This window comes from Panthera leo, chromosome C2, assembly GCF_018350215.1.
Source record: "Panthera leo isolate Ple1 chromosome C2, P.leo_Ple1_pat1.1, whole genome shotgun sequence".
Classification (NCBI taxonomy): Eukaryota; Metazoa; Chordata; class Mammalia; order Carnivora; family Felidae; genus Panthera; species Panthera leo.
The window spans coordinates 148,042,038-148,059,734 of NC_056687.1; the positions used below are offsets into that span (position 1 = coordinate 148,042,038).

General features: G+C 41.4%; 1 long non-coding RNA gene across 1 annotated transcript; it reads left to right on the forward strand.

The window, feature by feature from the left end:
- Positions 1-1,149: 1,149 nt before the first annotated feature.
- Positions 1,150-11,888, forward strand: LOC122230067. The gene is made up of 3 exons (XR_006207267.1): positions 1,150-1,257; positions 1,712-1,817; positions 11,853-11,888. It is a non-coding gene; the product is annotated as an uncharacterized LOC122230067 (long non-coding RNA).
- The last annotated feature ends 5,809 nt before the right edge of the window (positions 11,889-17,697 follow it).

Below are 17,697 nucleotides of genomic sequence, written 5' to 3' on the forward strand. Positions count from 1 at the left end.
TAAGAGAATGTAATGAGAAAGTATTTGTAGTGACAAAGGATGTGACACAGGTCAAGAAATCTCTCCATATCTTCAATGTTGTATATATGAAATTATACCCGAAACACTGGACACCCATTAGGTGCTAAGCGGATATGACTCATCAGGAGATTTTTAGATTGAACATTCATATGGGCCAATGCAAGTCCAGGGCTCCACATTTTCTAATCGGTGGACTAAGTAAGTAGCCTTCACCCTGGGGGTAAAAAGACTCAACCATTTCATTATTCTCAAAACTTTGCTCTATGGACAATAATAAGCTTCCAGATGGGGGTTACACCAGGCAAGGCAAGTAAAGTAAGTGACCACAGAACTATTTCCTGGGACCACCCAGAAAGCGAGAAAGAGCATTAAGATGTACACGGGCCAAGGGGTAAGACTGAGGTCTCCACAGCTGGAGCAAGAGGGGGCTGGAGTGACCGTGAAGTCATGTTCTCTATTGATAGGGTGTCCTGGAGTGAAGACATTTAAAACTTTTTGAGGACCTCAGGGTCAACACTCGAATTTGTGTCAGTACTCAAATCTGAACAGGCTGCAAGCTGTCCTGGGGACGAGAAACCAGCGGGCAAGACCCCAAGATCAGCCCAGGGGGTTGGGGGAGGATCCCAGTAGCAGCAGTAGTCGCGCAGATTTCCTGCAGAATCCTTTCTGTCCTCCTCAGGACAAGCCGGACCCGCTCATCGTGGGTTTTGGGCGGCCTCTAGGGCTTTCCAGGAACAGGTTTGGGACACAACCACTGTCCTCACAGACCAAATGCTCACACGTTAAAAAAAAAAAAAAAAAAAAAAAAAAAAAAAAAAAAAAAAAAAAGGCTGCACAGGAAGTACGTCATCACACTGATGTCACACTGCCAACCCACACTCCAGTAAAGTTGGAGGAACCCATATCTCGGTAGCCCTCCCTTTTAGTTCCCGTGAGACACTCCCAAGAAAAAGGAGGTGGGACAAGGTATAGTTCCAGCCTCCTTCATGGCCTCGAGGTCTGAATCCAGGGCCCTGCAACCGACCTTCTTCCACTGACCTCCTCTGAAAGGAGGTGGAGCCTATGGCTAAAGCAAGAAGCGAGGTACTCATTCCATTGGCTATCATGTGAAGGGGTGGGGCCTAGCCGGGCCAATGAGCAGTGGAGTCTGCTTAGGTCATCCTTCCCCTTGGCAGCAGGAGACTGTTCCCTGCCCAGACAGGCCAAGCCCTTGCCTGGCAGACTTCCCACCTAGAGGTGAGTCTCTCTAGACCCTGGAACAGCAGTCCCGCTGGAGAAGGATCTGAGGCTCTCAGGCCAAGGGCTGGTCTGGACAGGGTGGGAACCTCAGAACAGAGGAGCCTCCAACATGTTTGCTGAATGAATGAAAGTCGATCTTATTGTATATCCAGAAGACAGGATGTCAAGAAGGCAGTGCTTTTCGGTCCTGCACAGTAGGGAGAGCCACCACGAATAAGTGAGGGAGGGTCAGGAACAGGAAGAAGTAAGTCTAGGCCCCAACTAGGAGCCTAGACTCAATCCTGCATACCTTTCTTAGACTATCTTGATTGGTTCAGCGAGCTTTATTTGTCCACCACTGCTGGTTGTCCAGTTCCTACCATCCCCATATGTGACTCAAAGTTTACAATTCTTTTATCTCACACTCATGCTCAACCATTGTCTCCCACGAAACCACCACACTGCCAAAAAGGCTGGCTCCAGAGGAACATCCAGCTCTCACCCATAGTCTACTGAAGACAACACTTGCCCAGGATTCGTGAGAACCTTGTGTGGAACCCAGATCACATCTTTTTAAGGTAATTTAATCTCAAGTCCTCAATGGTTTGCATAACCCCAGACCTTTATAAGAGTTCCTCTGATCACTCCCAAAAGACCTTTAAATGAGGGGAAAGGTCAGGATTTCACTCCCTACTCAGAATAAACTGAATCATCACAAGGTACATGGCTGGGTAGATATGCTACGCAAAGGGGCATGTGGGTGGCTCAGTCAGTTAAACCTCTGAATCTTGATTTCAACTCAGATCATGATCTCTCACAATTCCTGGAATCCAGTCACCTTGGGCTCCGTGCTCACAGCACAGAGCCTGCTTGGGATTTCCTCTCTCCCTCTCTCTCTCTGCCCCTCCCCTACTTGCATGCTCAAGCACATGTGCTCTCTCAACATAAATACTTAAAAAAAAAAAAAAAAAAAAAGGATATGCCAAGGCAAAATCAAAAGAACCTATTCCATAGTGGTTAGTTTAATATTCATTTTAGAACAGCAATTTAGTTTCGGCAAAACATCACTGTCCCTAATATTAAATAAATGCAATTTGAATACTAATTTGAATGTTCAGTTGTAATTGTCTAATAGCCTATAAACATGAGGAATTTATATCAAGTTTTAAGAACACACATATCTAAATGCTTTTACATATTTTGCAAATTCTTACCCATCCAATTACTTTAAATACAAGCATATTTTTAGCCATATAGAGATTACCTGCTTTGCATAACCCATGAAACTGCACCTAACATCTGGTAGCCATAGATAAGACAAACTCTATGTCTATAAAAGATCCCAAACCATTGCTTCCCTTCAAAGCTCTCCAACCCAGAGACTCCCACCTTGCTGCTGAGTGACATTTTCTAGACAGGTAAGCCTCCTTTCTAATCTGTCCCCAATTCCCTTACCTGCTGGGTGGTCCCCTTCTGTTAGGGACTTCCCCTCTTTGGCAATCCCAGTGTGGAGCTATCCAGTAAAGCCTGTTGAACAATACTGCCATCTCCTGGTCTTCTTGTCTTTTTCTTTCTTTTTGCTTTGCTTTGCTTTGTCTTTTTCTTGACCAGCCTTGAAATCCTTGAACTCACCACAGTATTGAACAATATAGATCTTTTTGCCTCTTCAGTTCTCTAATACTATTTATTTAATACCAGCTACATCATTACCAATGACATTGCAGCATCATGCCACCCACAAATATTGGCTTCTAATGATATCGTCAAAGTTTGTTACAATGACTGCAAATGTAAGTTTTACAAAGAATATGGAGGAAAATGTGAATTGTAACACAGTTTCTGGCCATGTTAAATCTACCATTTAGAATGTTATAGCATAATCAGTAAATAACATGTTTTACAACCACGACTTCTCTTTTTTGTTGTTGTTGTTCATTTATTTTTGAGAAAGAGATAGAGAGTGCCAGTGGGGTAAGGGCAGAGAGAGGGAGGGAGAGAATCCCAAGCAGAGAGTGCAGAGCTTGATGCAGGGCTCAAACTCACAAACTGTGACATCATGACCTGAGCCAAAATCAGGAGTCAGCTGCTTAGCTGACTGAGCCACCTAGGCACCTCCAACCATGACTTCTCTTGAACTGCTTGTCTTAGTCTATTTGGGCTGCTATAACAAAATACCACAGACTGGGTAATTATAAACAAATCTATTTCCCATTGTCTGGAGGCTGGGAAGTCCAAGATCAAGGGACCAAAATGATTAAATTCTGGTGAGACCCTCTTCCTGGTTCATAGGGTCTCCTCACCGTGTCCTCAACTGGTGGAAGGGGGCTGAGGCGGTCTGTGGGTTCTCTTTTATAAGAACACTAATCCCAGAGAGTTCATCAGAACTCTACCCTCATGCTTAAGCACCTCCCAAAGGCCACCCTCCTAATACTATCACATTGCTATTAGGATTCCAACATTTGAATTTTGAGGGGGACACAACCATTCAGACTACAGCGACTACTGTAATCACTGCATTCTTAGAATGTGTTGTCTTTCAGCGTTGATCACACCTCTCCCTTCCACACACACCACCAGTGGGGAAGATAACAACGGGCCCATGAACAGAGTGAGAAGAACAGTTCAATTTACCTAAAAAATGTCCATCCCCGTCCAGGATGCTTAAGGCAGACCCAGGACAGCATAGCATCACTGCATCAGTAAAGATGAGAGAGGACGTCTATCCAAAAGCCTGTTGAAAGCCTTCAGAGGAGACAGATGTGGCTACCCCCAGGTGGTGCCAGAGCCTGTGGAGGGGGGACAGTGACCACCCTGGATGCCAGCAAAGGGGGTGTCACAAGACAAAGCACATTTGCTAGACCTCCATTGTCCTTGGGTATTGTAGACATAGGCAGCACTGCAGTAGGAACACAGATGAACAAGGCCCACATGCAGCTCATACCCAAGGATTAGCAGCGGACCTACGGTAGCCCAGAGCCCTGGAGTCAACCTGTGAGTGACATGAGTTGCTGTCAACACCCAAAATCACTGTCACCATCATTCTGATGGCCCAGCCTCATGTGATCTTGCGAAAGAAAAACCATGTCAGCCACCCTCCTGAAACTGCGGCCCAGCCACGAGACCCTGGAACAACCTTATAGGTGTGTACCTGGTCAACTCCACACACTGGGTAAAAGGTCAGAGAGTACCAGGGCTCACACAGGTCACAATCTGTTCTTGGACCCAGCCACCCTCAGGCAGCAGTAGATGACTTAGAAAATGTAAAGGAAGTCCAAAGCGCAAGAACCGCTGCATGCCCTGGGGTGGGATCCTGTTTTCCTTTGTCTAATGGGGGTACTGGACATATATTTAAGTGAATGGCCAGAGAGTCGCACGTACCGTTTCGTCACGATGGCCAGAATGTTTGGTCACAACATACCTACAGGAGAAATCAGGAAATTTGATAATTTCTAGAGGAGTAAAGAGAATGGAGACCAGGAGTCTGTACCATGATCATTGTAAGAAAGAATGGAAGATAGACTAGAAAACTGAGTATTTAGCTTCTCCATACTCTATGGTGAAAGAATGCAACAGAGAAAGGTGCTGGGAATAGCCAGAATAGCCCTTCTGGCACTGCAGTGCCTATTAGGAAAGAGTATCCCCTAAACAGATATAATCTCATGGATGTGGACAGGACAAGGGGAACTAGGGCAGATTTCAACTCCCCAGTTGAAGGCCAGTTACTCTTGCCATGACACAACTATCACAACCATACAGGGCAGACCTGAAAATGGCTCTGAGGTCAGCCAACCAGTAACGTCACACACTCCCATCCCTTGTCAACAATTTGGTGCTCTTTCTATACATTCCCCCTTATTAATACAGTATATTCAAAACATATAGAGGGTCTGATCTCCACCTCCTCCACACAATGAGAAAGGCTCTAACTCTCTGTGCCACTAGGCAAATACTCCAGGGAGAAAGTCTGGGTGAATAGGATGTTCATGTTTTATGCCTCCTCTTTCCCCAAAATCGTCACATTGCACTAGTTGCTACTGAGTATCTGCAAACAGCTGGTTAGTGTTTTGTTTTGTTTTGGTTTTAAGTGTGGTCCACTTTGAAAAATAAAAAAAAAATCAAGAAATCACCTCTTCTCAAGAGGCTGAAAACTGAAGAGGATGGCTGTACCCTTACAACAAAAAATAGCTGGATAATCTGAAAATTTCCCTTGAATACATCAGGGAGTTGAAGCCTCAGGGCAAACAATTTACCTAAAATCTAAGGAAAGAAAGTTACATTGATATCACCATTCTTATGTGGATGACATCTGTCTTTTGAAAGATCTTAAGTTCTTTTTAAAAATATTTAAAATTCATGGGGCACCTGGGTGGCTCAGTCGGTTGAGCATCTGACTTCAGCCCAGGTCATGATCTCACGGTCCGTGAGTTCGAGCCCCGCGTCAGGCTCTGTGCTGACCGCTCAGAGCCTGGAGCCTGTTTCAGATTCTGTGTCTCCCTCTCTCTCTGCCCCTCCCCTGTTCATGCTCTGTCTCTCTCTGTCTCAAAAATAAATAAACGTTAAAAAAATTTAAAAAAAATATTTAAAATTCAGCAGATAAAATGGTACCTGGTATTAATTGACACCATAAGAAATATAATTGGTAATCTAACATGAAAACACACACAATCTCACAATTAAAGAAATATTTTTAAAAACATACCCTGGAGCGCCTGGATGGTCCAGTCGGTTAAGCCTCCAACTTCAGCTCAGGTCGTGGTCTCACGGTTCGTGGGTTTGAGCCCTGCATCCGGCTCTGTACTGACAGCTCAGAGCCTGGAGCTTGTTTCCAATTCTGTGTCTCCCTTTCTGCCCCTTCCCTGCTTGTGCTCTGTCTCTCTCTGTCTCCTAAAAATAAATAAACGTCAAAAAAAAAAATACCCTGAGATTCCATTTTACGCTTATTAAATTAACCATCTCTAAAATAATTATAATATCCACCGTTGGTTGCAAGCAAAAGCTAACTTGCCAAACTGCTGGAAACAGAACAAATGGGTATGAACTAGCCATTGGTATGGCTATGTTATGATGTTTTCTAAACAAAAATCTTCATACTCCTGGATTCATAGTCTCATTCCTAAAAATTCCTCCCAGGTATATAATACAAAAGAAGGAAAAGAGCTACAATCACCAAGCTGATTATAGCAATATTAATATTAACAGCTAACAAGAATTATCCTAAATGTCCATCAAATAATTTCAAATAACAAGAAGTTACTACCTATAGTGTGTCAGACACTGTGATGGATGTCTTGAATTAAAAAAACAAAAACAAAAAACAAAAAAAACTAAGACAAAGTCACTGCCCAAAAATTCAATTTAACATTTGATGAGGGGAACAGATAATAAAGATACATCTACTCGCTGACAAATAATAATCATGAAAATCATATGGAAATGGGGAGAGGGAAGTTGTCCAATATAACAGTCATTAAAATATTAACATTTTGTTATGACTAAGATTATAAAAATTATGTTTATATATGGGACAAGGACTAAAAGTGGACATATAAATATGAAAGTATGATCTCTTGAGAAAGTGAGATTGCAGGAATATTTTGTCTTTATTACTTGTGCAATTCTGTGATAATATTTCTCATTGGTATTTAAGAAAATTCATACTATGTGAACAGTCTCTGAAGGCTAAGTCACATGTCATAGATAAGTAAATCTGAAAGGCAAACACTCATTCAAAGACACACATCAATGGTAAATATTAGTGTAACTTTTAGTGAGTCTAGATGGCCTCTTTTTCCTTCTTTGCATATATGCCTGGTGATCATTAACTACTTCTTTGTGCATTAAATCCTAATCACACACACTCATTAATGTGCATTTCAATCTCCAATAAGGATCTCTACCCCAGGTTTGTCCCTAGCGACTCTCCCAATGTGAATACAATGTGCTCAGGGCCATAATGGTGCCATCTGTGTACCTGTTCACTGGCTATAGATTACCCATGCCCTAGAGGGTTCTTTCCTGCTTGCCCAGCAAATATAAACTAGCTCTGGCCTGAGCAAATCAGAACTCTTCTGCCATCCAGAGGACTACAGCTATACTTTCCCCAACAAGGTTTGAACCTCAGCCTTGGAAAGAAACCTCCTTTCCAAGTTTGTCCTTCCTTTGGTGTCTCCATCAGCCCTATGATACCATATAGAGCTCTCTTCCACCTTATAGGCTACTTTTTCATCATATTTTGATAATTCTTTTTATTGAACTTCCCTTGTTTAAATCACTGTTGGTTTCTGTCTCCTAATTGGACACAGACTGGTACAATCCTCACTGGTCATTCCATTCATTCATCCCTTTGAGGAACATTAAAACTTCCTGAACTGTCCTGCTCTAGAAAAGCTTACAACAGCAGAGTTGGAAATGATATTGAGTCAACTGGAGGGAAAAGAAAAGATAAACGTACAAAACAACAATAACAAAAACTCAGCATATGAATTTGAAATAGAATAAGTCTTTCTTTAAGAAAACAGAGATGAAGGAGGCTGTAGTTTCAAAAGGTCCTAAGGCTAGCTAGGATCAAAGAAAGGGGAAGAGGTGGGCAGAGGGTACCTGGGGGAGCAGAAAAAGCAAAGGCCCAGAGGTAGAAACTGAAATAGTACGTATTGCAGACAGAGAGCAGAGAGGAATGGCTGGAGCACAGTGAGCATTCTGGGGAGGGGCAAGAAGTAGTTGGATTGGGATGATCAGGCCAAAAAGAGGAGGACCTGCTAACTTGCACTTGGGGATACACAGACCAACAATTATATTTAAAAATTTCTCTCCAGAGGCACTTGAGTGGCTCAGTCGTTTAAGCATCTGACTTTGGCTCAGATCATGATCTCACAGTTCGTGAGTTCAAAGTCCCACAGCGGGTGAGCCCGGGCCCCACTTCAGGTGAGCATGAGCCCTGATTCTCTCTCTCGCTCTCTCTCCTCTATCCCTCCCTCTCTGCGCCTTGCTTAATTGTGCCCTCTCTCAATAAATAAATAAATAAATACATACATACATACATACATACATACATACATACTCTCCAGGATGAATTCTCCAATGGTAAATAAAATTTGAGTTCCAAATGAAGATTTCCCACATTCCTTACCTTCATTGTGTTTTTCTCCAACATGGAGCCTCTGGGCCTGCTTCATCCTGAACTATTATTGAAGCCTTCCCACACTCGGTGCACTCATGGGGTTTTGTCTAAGGGTGGATCCACTGATGTTGATTTGAGCTGACTTTGCTTGAAGGCTTTGCTGTAATCCTTACATTGATAAGTTTTCTCTGGTGCTGGAGGAGATGTGAGTTCTGAGTGAAGCCTTTTCCACACTGCTTGCAAGTTAGAATCTCTCCCCAGCATGCAGTACTTGGTGGTGAATGAGCTCTGAGTTCAAATTAAAATCTTTACCACATCATTACATGCAAAGGATTTTTTCCCAGTGCATGTCTCAGATGTAGAACAGAGGTAATTGTCTTTTCTTTTCTTTTTTATTTATTTATTGTTTGTTTGTTTGTTTGTTTGTTTGTTTGGAGAGTGAGAGAGACGCAGGGTCAGGGGACGGACAGAGGGAAAGAGAAAATCCCAAGCAGGCTCCGCACTGTCAGCGCTGACAGAACCCGATGTGGGGCTCAATCTAACGAACCCTGAGATCGTGACCTGAGCCAAAACCAAGAGTCAGACACTTAACCGACTGAACCACCCAGGTGGCCCTAGAACAGAGGTGATTTTCTGACTGAAGGTCTTGCCTCAGTCCCTGCATCTGAGGGGCTTCCCTCGGGTGTGGACTTGCTGGTGCTGAAGCTAAACGCTTCACTCTTTACACTCAGAGGGCTTCTCCCATTGTGGATTCTCTGGTGTGCAGTACGGTGGGAGCTGCAGCTAAGAGCCTTGCCATATTCTCTGCACGTGGAGGGCCACTCTCCTGTTGCGGGTCCTCCCAGGGGTTACCCTGCTGGTGAACATGGATGGATGTAGCTCTGCCTTCAGACCCAGTTGCAGAGAAGTGCCTGAACAGAAGTAGGGTTGAAGGCGACAGCTTTGCCCCGATCCTTACTCATAGGACTTTTCTCCGGGGTGGATTCTCAGTGCTGCAAAAAGTCAGAACTGCAATGGTGATGTTTGTTACACATAACACTTATAGGAGATCTCTTCACCTGGAAATTAAAGATGTGTTACATGATAACAACTGATTTTTTTTTCTGATTTCTTATGTGGATGACATCTATTTTCCATAGGAATTTTCTCATTATTTACTCCCTTCTTTGCTGAATCTCTCTTATTTTTCTTCATTCCACCCCCCATGAGATTTCCTGAATGTCTATCTTGTCCTGATTCATAGGCGACTTAAAAACTAGGTCCCTGAAAAGGTTGCTTAGATGTTCTTCTAAAAGAAGGCCAAAAGCTCAAATTCAGCTATTTCACAACCTGACTAAAAAAAAAAAAAAAAAGAAAAAAAGTAAACATCACCTCCTAGCAATGTTAGAGAGGGAACCAGGTCATCAAGGATATGATTGTGTCCTATAAATACACAGCTTTTGTATATTTACAAACTGGTTTCACAGAACATAGAGGGTAAAGAAAGACAAGGAAAAGTCCTAGGATTAAAAAAGGAAGGGGCCTTAGTCTGATCCTATGGTCAGAGACACAAAGGAGACAAGAGGGTAGCATTGCTGAGCACAGAAATCTCATATTGAAATGACCTGAGAAGGCTAAAACAGGATGGAAACGTGAAGAAGCTATTACATTGGGCAGGCTGGTGGGGAGGGGGGTACAAATTGAATGCATTAGTAAGGAGATTGACAATTAATAAAAAAGAAAAAAAGATAAAATTAAGTGAGATTCCTATTATTTAACCAAATATCAAACAAAAAATAAATAAAATAACTTGGATATTCCAAGTTAGGGGTACAGGAACAATGTGTAAACTCAGTGCTATCAGGAAGCTTGCATGTTATCTGAAAACATAATGTGCAAAATTAGAGAAAACCACATTGGGCCAGGAGAACACAGATCAAACCTGCTAGCTACACCAACTAAATAATGGTAATTGTAAGGTAGCAACATTTTGCCATCACAGTTTAGCTCTAGGACATAACAAAATACCAGACTGGGTGATGTAACAAAAATGTGTTTTCTTATAGTTCTGGAGGCTGGAAGTCCAAGATCAAGGTGTTGGCAGGTTGGATTCCTCTAAGGCCCCTCCTTGGCTTGCAGCCAGCCAGCCTCCCATTGCCTCTTCACGTGGTTGTCTCTCTGTACATGTGCACTCCTGGTATGTGTGTCCTAATCTCCTCTTCTTAGAAGGACATCCCTAAGATTAGATTAGGGCCACTCTAAAAACCTCATTTTAACTTAATTATATCTTTAAAGACCTCGTGTCCAAATACAGTCAAATTCTGAGGTACTAGGGGGTTAGGGCTTCAACATAGAAATTTGGGGAAGAATAGATCAACCCACCTCCCATATTCTGAAGCCATCCCACTTTTAAGCAATGTTGCCTTACTGTCTTCCTATTTACACACTCCAGGCATGTTCTCTCATGCCTCAGGCCCTTAGTGTTTGCTCTCCCCTCTGTCTGAAATGATCTGCTCCTCAATACCAGCACATCTCACTCCTTATTTTACTCTGGTCTCTTGCTCAATTGTCCCCTTATTGGAGTCTGTTCCTGATGAGTCTTATCTATCCCTTTTTATACCTTTTCCTGTTTTATTGTTCTTTGTAGCATTTATCATTACTTGGCATAATCATGTATATATTGTGGTTTTTATCCTATGGTTAAAATGTACTCTGGATTAAAAAAAAATCAGGAATGGCAAGGAGACAACTGCATTTGAAAGAAGCTTATTACTTACAATTCCTGAAAAGATGGGGGCATGTCCTACCACACAAGGAAGTACCAAGGTCAGTCAAGACAAGGAGTGAGCAGAAAACAGGCAAAAGCCTTTATTACTATATTGGGGAGAAGCTGTCAGGTGGGGATGGTCTGCTGGGCAGGAAGCAAAACACAGAAGTTGGGTCTGTAGTTGGAGCATTTGTAATATGATTTCTGTACACCCATGAAAGTGAGACAACAGGGGAAATGTAAACAACTTTGGCTATTACTTTGGCCTTGTGATGGATGCATGCCAAACATTACAAAATCTATAAATGTTGGTTAAAGTACTCCCACATTGGGGTGCCTGGGTGGCTCAGTTGGTTAAATGGTTAAGCATCCGACTCTTGGTTTTGGCTCAGGTTATGATCTCATGTTCATGAGACTGAGCCCATGTTGGGCTCCGTGTTGAGTGTGGAGCCTGCTTAGGATTCTCTCCCTGCCCCTCCCCACCCCCACCAAAATAAAATAAAATAAAAATACTCCCACATTTTTGGTGTTATGCCAATATATTTAAATGTTGCCTAATAGAATAATAGAATAGAATAAGGGAATGAGTTTCCATAACTTCCTTCAAGTACAGTTGACCATTGAACAACAGGGATTTGAACTTCAAGGGAACATTGATACATGGATTTTTTTTTATATAAATACAGTAAAGTATTGCAAATATATCTTTTCTTCCTTATGATTTTCTTAATAACGTTCTCTTTTCTCTAGCTTACAACTCTGGGACCATGGCCCTGAGACCATGACATGAGCTGAAATCGAGAGTCGGACGCTCAACTAACTGAGCCACCCAGGTGCCCTTGTAACAAGTTTTTAAAGGCTCAAAGAAATGATCAACAAACTTCCAAATGAGATTGGCCTATACAAGATTTTTCATAACAGCAGCACTATTCGCATTTGGTGCCAGCTAATCTTTGTTGTGGGGGAATGCCTGTGCGTTGTCGTATATTTAGTAGCCTGCCTCTAACACAAGATGCCAGGAGCAGCCCTCTCATCAACCGTAACAACAAAAAATGTCTCTAAACATTGGCAAATTGTCTGGGAAAAGGAAACAAAGTCAGCTCCCGATGAGAACTACTGATCAATACAGATATATCCCTCCTTCCTTGAAAGAGCAAAACATTGTTCAAAGAAACAAAAAACCCACATGGTTAAACACTAGAAGCAGAGAAATATGGCTATAGTTGAGATCTAAGTTGGAGACTGATGCGGGAATAGAATAAAACCATCAATTAAAGCAAATCAGTAGTATAGTTCTGAATATTCACCTAAGGAATTTGGATTTTGTTTTTTAGGCAACAGAAAGTGATTACAGGAGTTTTAGAAAGAGAGTGATACAATTAGATTTTCATTTTAAGAACAGCTTCTTGATATTAGAGACAGGATTGAAAAGACAATAGCTATCACAAACTCTGAGATGGTCATTAGGTGAAATAAAGCCAAGGAGGCAGAAGGGAATGAATGGATCATGCCTACCTCTCACGTATGCTTTGAGTTGATTTTCAGTTTCCATATTAACATTGCCATGGGTGGCTTCCCTCAGGTGTGTCTGTTATCTTTTCAGAATACTTTCACTTTATACATCATGGGTTTTTTTGGTCGTTTGTGTTATCTGTTACCAGTTCCCAGCATATTCCACTCCCCTCCTTCTCTATTTCCTCTTCATGCAGACTCTCGCATTTTCCAAAGGAACATCACAGAATCTGACCTGCCACCCCCAGGGCAGACATATCAGAGGAGCTTAGTCCCATTTGACTGAGTATCCTTTGAGTCTCCCAGGAAAATAGTAAAATAAACTTGGGGCCTAGTGGTCAGATCCCATGCATTCAGAATTACTATGTTCTCAAAGAGAATGGGGCAGAGTCAAAAGCCTGTGTCAACTTCTCCATAGGGTGCCTTTGGTGGGCAGGAAACACATCTGAAAGGAAGAGCAGCCTATAGTATAGGACATATAGTTGAGGATACAGGCAACAATTGATTGTCTGATAGACAAATCTACATTGTCTTTCTCATTTCTTCTTGTATTATCAACAAAATAAAATGTTATATACTTGAAAATTAGCAACAATTGATTGATAGACAAATCTACATTTTCTTTCTCATTTCTTCTTATATTATTGACAAAATAAAATGTTATATACTTGAAAATTAGCAACAATTGTCTGATGGACAAATCTACATTTTCTTTCTCACTTCTTATATTATCGACAAAATAAAATGTTATATACTTGAAAATTAGCAACAATTGATTGATCAACAAATCTACATTGTCTTTCTCATTTCTTCTTACATTACCAACAACATAAAATGTTATATACTTGAAAATTAGCAACAATTGTCTGATGGACAAATCTACATTTTCTTTCTCACTTCTTATATTATCGACAAAATAAAATGTTATATACTTGAAAATTAGCAACAATTGATTGATAGACAAATCTACATTGTCTTTCTCATTTCTTCTTATATTATCAACAAAATAAAATGTTATATACTTAAAACTTAGTAACTTTTTATCAACTTTAGTGTGTACCACGTACTAGAGATCAGAATGGAGCTCACTTCTCATTCAGGCCAAGCACACTTGAGTTCAGCCTGGACTAGGTATGCTGGAAATGGGAGTGGAGGCTGAAAAATGCAACGCCTGTATCACTTACACCAGGGAAGTAGTTCTTCTCTTGGGGAAAAAGAAAGTTCAAAGCAAGTCTTTTTGTTTTCTTTTTGCTAAGGTAAGGAAGTAACTTTTCACTTACCTCTCAATCATTCAGCAGAGAGATGACTTTCAATTTCAGAGAATATGCTGTAGTAGACTCTACCTCTCCCTAAGTTTTGGAACACTGTTCAATAAAACAAAGCCTTTGTGGATATGAAAAATATCTGGTCATTTCACAAGAATCTGACGTAAAATATAGGGGACATAGCAAACCCGAATTTCATATACAGCAGGGGAGGGGAGGCTAGAAAATATGTCAGAGACAGGAAGTTATCCACTAGGGAATCTGGAAATGAAAGTATTCTATTCAAATTTGGAAGGTATGCTAAGGTATGACCAAACATTGGTCTGGTGGTGTTCATGAAATTAAGTTTAGGGTATGAGAGGTACCTATTTAGCCATGCAAACTCCAAGTAACTGAGATGAGATACAAATGAACAGCTTGTGTGACTACTGAGGAAGAGAAAATGCGACACTAGGTGCTGTACAAGAAACCAGTGCTTTCAAATACAAGCCTGTATCAGTATGACGAAGTTGCGAATGACCGAGAACTCAAATCCAACTAGTTTAACAAAAGATGTTTATTGGCTCACATGACTGAAAATTCCAGAGGTGAGTCTATTTCAGGTAAGGCTTGGGCTAATGGCTCAAATGTCACCAGGGACCCAGTTTTTCTCTGCTTTGCCACTCTCTCCTTTGGTATTGACTTCATCCTCAGGCTCCACGTGCTAACACCAGGAAGCTCCAGACTACCTCCCTCTTAACAGAATAAAAGTGTTGTTGCAGTTCAAGGCCTCATATCTTCCTATATACCATCCACAGGAGGACAGAATATCTCCTTTGGTTGCTCTCGAAGAAAAGCCTCTTTCAGAAGGCCAGGTAAATATCTCCTCAGATCTCATTGGCTCTGTGGCCAAAGTAATAGGGTAAGTTGATGCACCTAGGCTAACCGGGATCCACTTATGAAGTTGGGGGTGGACCCAAACCAGGTGGCTGAGAAAGGATGCTTTCCCAAAGAATATTTGGGTTACTGTTCCCAGACAGAAGAATGGATGCTGGGAACCAACAAAGAGATGAATAGTACAGAACCCTGATTTGGCGGTGACAAAGACATGCTCAGAATTGCAACCACTGGTTTGCAACAGAGTTGCTTCTAAGACAACTCTGTAGCTACCTCAGAGTTGGAAAATAGGGGGGATTTAATTATTCATTCCCCCAAGAGATTCTGGGCAGGCAGTTAATTTTCACTATGTGAATGACTCTATACACTGTTTTTATATTTCCTTACTTTCCAATCCTATGTTGGAAAATTTGGAAGATAAAAACTTACCATAATCAATTCTTGATTTTAATATATTGCTAGTTGGGATTTATCAGAAAGTATCTTATATTTCTAATTTTTTCCTTTAGATTTCTCCAAAATTTAGGAAGTGAGTACTAATCATTCCTCTTCTGACTTCAAGATGTGTGGAAAGTATTATTACAAATTGGAAAAGCTTCCATGTTATGATTCCTTCATCCCACATTACAGTCTTTGATATAGGCTCAGGACTTCCAAGTGCCTGTCTCTGGGTCTCTGGTAAGGAAAAGACTAGTTAGGAATTTTTTTGATAGGGGCCATCCATTTCTACGTGCTACTTCTTAATCCCTCCGACATTTGTGTCTTTGCCATATGTGGGCAATTCTTTGTGACACTCCTAAAATTTGTCTTCCCATCCCACCACTCTGCCTACAAACATTTCCATCTTTGAGGGAGAGTTCCTAGGGCTGATCAACTTCCATGGTGCTCCTCCAGAAGTCCAAACTGTTTCTTCTCTTCCAGGTTCCATTTCTGTGGTTTCTGCTTCCTATTTGTTATCTATCTTTCTCCCATTTTAAGATACTGACGTCATCTAGGATACACATCATCTTCACTCTGGGAGCTTATTAACATTTAGGATTTTAATGATTACCTCCTTTTAGCACTGGTCCAAGCATTCGACCTTATTTCAACTGCTGCCTGTGTAATGTGTCCACTGGTGATATTGCCAGCCTCTCACTGACCTTTTTTAGCCTCTCTTCCACACACTTCCTCCTGTCCAACTCCCTAAATATTGAATCAGTGTTTCATAGGACTCTATCCTGGGTCTTCATATTTTGCTATATTCTCTGGAGGCAGTACTGTCCAACACAACTTTTTGAAATGATGGAAATGTTCTATGTCAACACTATCCAATATGGAAGTCAACTCCCACATAGTTATTGTGTGCTTCAAATCTGGCCAGTCTGATAAGAACCTAAAACTTACAATTAATTTAAATACCTACATTTGGCCAGTGGCTGCTGTGTTGGATAATGCAGCTCCAGGAGATTTCCTTCATTTCTTCCCACAGCTTAAAATACCTTTTGCTCATTTGATGACTCCCAAATGCAAAGCTCTAGATATCACTAACCCAGAGCTCAAGCCCATATATACAACCACCACCTGGAATTTCTACTTGTATATCTCACACATATCTGAAATGTTAATCCAAAACAGACTTCTCGATTTCTCCCTCCCCAAACCTATTCCCATTCCAGTCTTATTCATTCCAGTAAATGGTGTGCTATCTAACTCAGCTGCTCAAACCAGAAACCAATCCCTAATTCCTGTTACTCCTATATCCAATCCTTTAACAGGTCACTGATTTTTTTTTCCAAACTGTATCTTAAATATATTTTCTCTCCATTTCTACAACCACCACCCACTCCAAGCCACTATCATCTCCAACCTGGACTGCTAGCAGTCTCCAATATGATCTCTCCTTTCACTTTTGTCCCTTAACAAGCCATTTTCTACACAGCAGCCAGGGATCATCTCAAAATGTGAATCAAACATGTCATTCCTCCACTGAATGTCCTCTAATAGCTTTTCACTTGGGATGGAATTGAATGATCTGAGCCACCTATGTCTACAAACCTAACTTGTGCCCCTCATACCCTTGATCATTATGCTATACCTAAAACCTTTTGGTGTCTTGAACATGCCAAACCCTTCACACATCAGAGTCTGCAGAGCTGTTCCTCTGCCTGCTGTTCTTCCCCCATTCTTCATATATGTGCCTTTTTCTCATTCTGAGATGTTTAATGTTACCTCTTAGGAGAGGTAGGCCTTCCCTGACTATTCATATAGAGGGTTCCTGTCATTCTCTCTCTCTCTGTACCATTCATTTCCTTTATAACACTTAGCAATTTTTAATAAATTACTTGAATTTTTTTTGTTTGGTCTCTCTCATTAATGTTCCAGAAAGGCAGGAAACCAATCTGACTTACCATTGTTTATACAGCATGAAGCATAGTGCTTTACATGCAAGCAGGTACTCAGTGATTATTTGCTTAATAAACTTCCCCCAAATGCCTGTCCACATCACTCATTTCCATTTCCTGGTTCTGTTTAGTACAAAAGTTTTCCTACTTAGTAGAGGCACCCTAACTAGACTATGCTAGGCCAAGTTCTCCTTACTACTTCAGCAATCAGGGGCTCTAGAATTAATGTTTGTAATTTTCAGGAACCAGAAGTTTAGTCCAAGCCAGCCTCTGGCTTCTCTTCCTTGCTCCTTAGTCAACAATTATATTACCTGGCTAGGAGCTTCTAAAGCAGAATGCCTAATTAGCAGAGAGGCAAACAGCAATCTGAAAATGGCTCTAAAGGTGAAGTCTGGAATGTACGTTTCATCTGTTTTGGCCAGCGCTCTTCTCTGAATAGGGCCTTTGTTTCTCTAACCCTTGAAGGTGGTCAATAGCATTCTCTAATAATATAGCTTACTCTGGGATGTGGGCTATCATGGTGATGAGAAGGGATAGGCTGGAAGGGGATTTGGGATA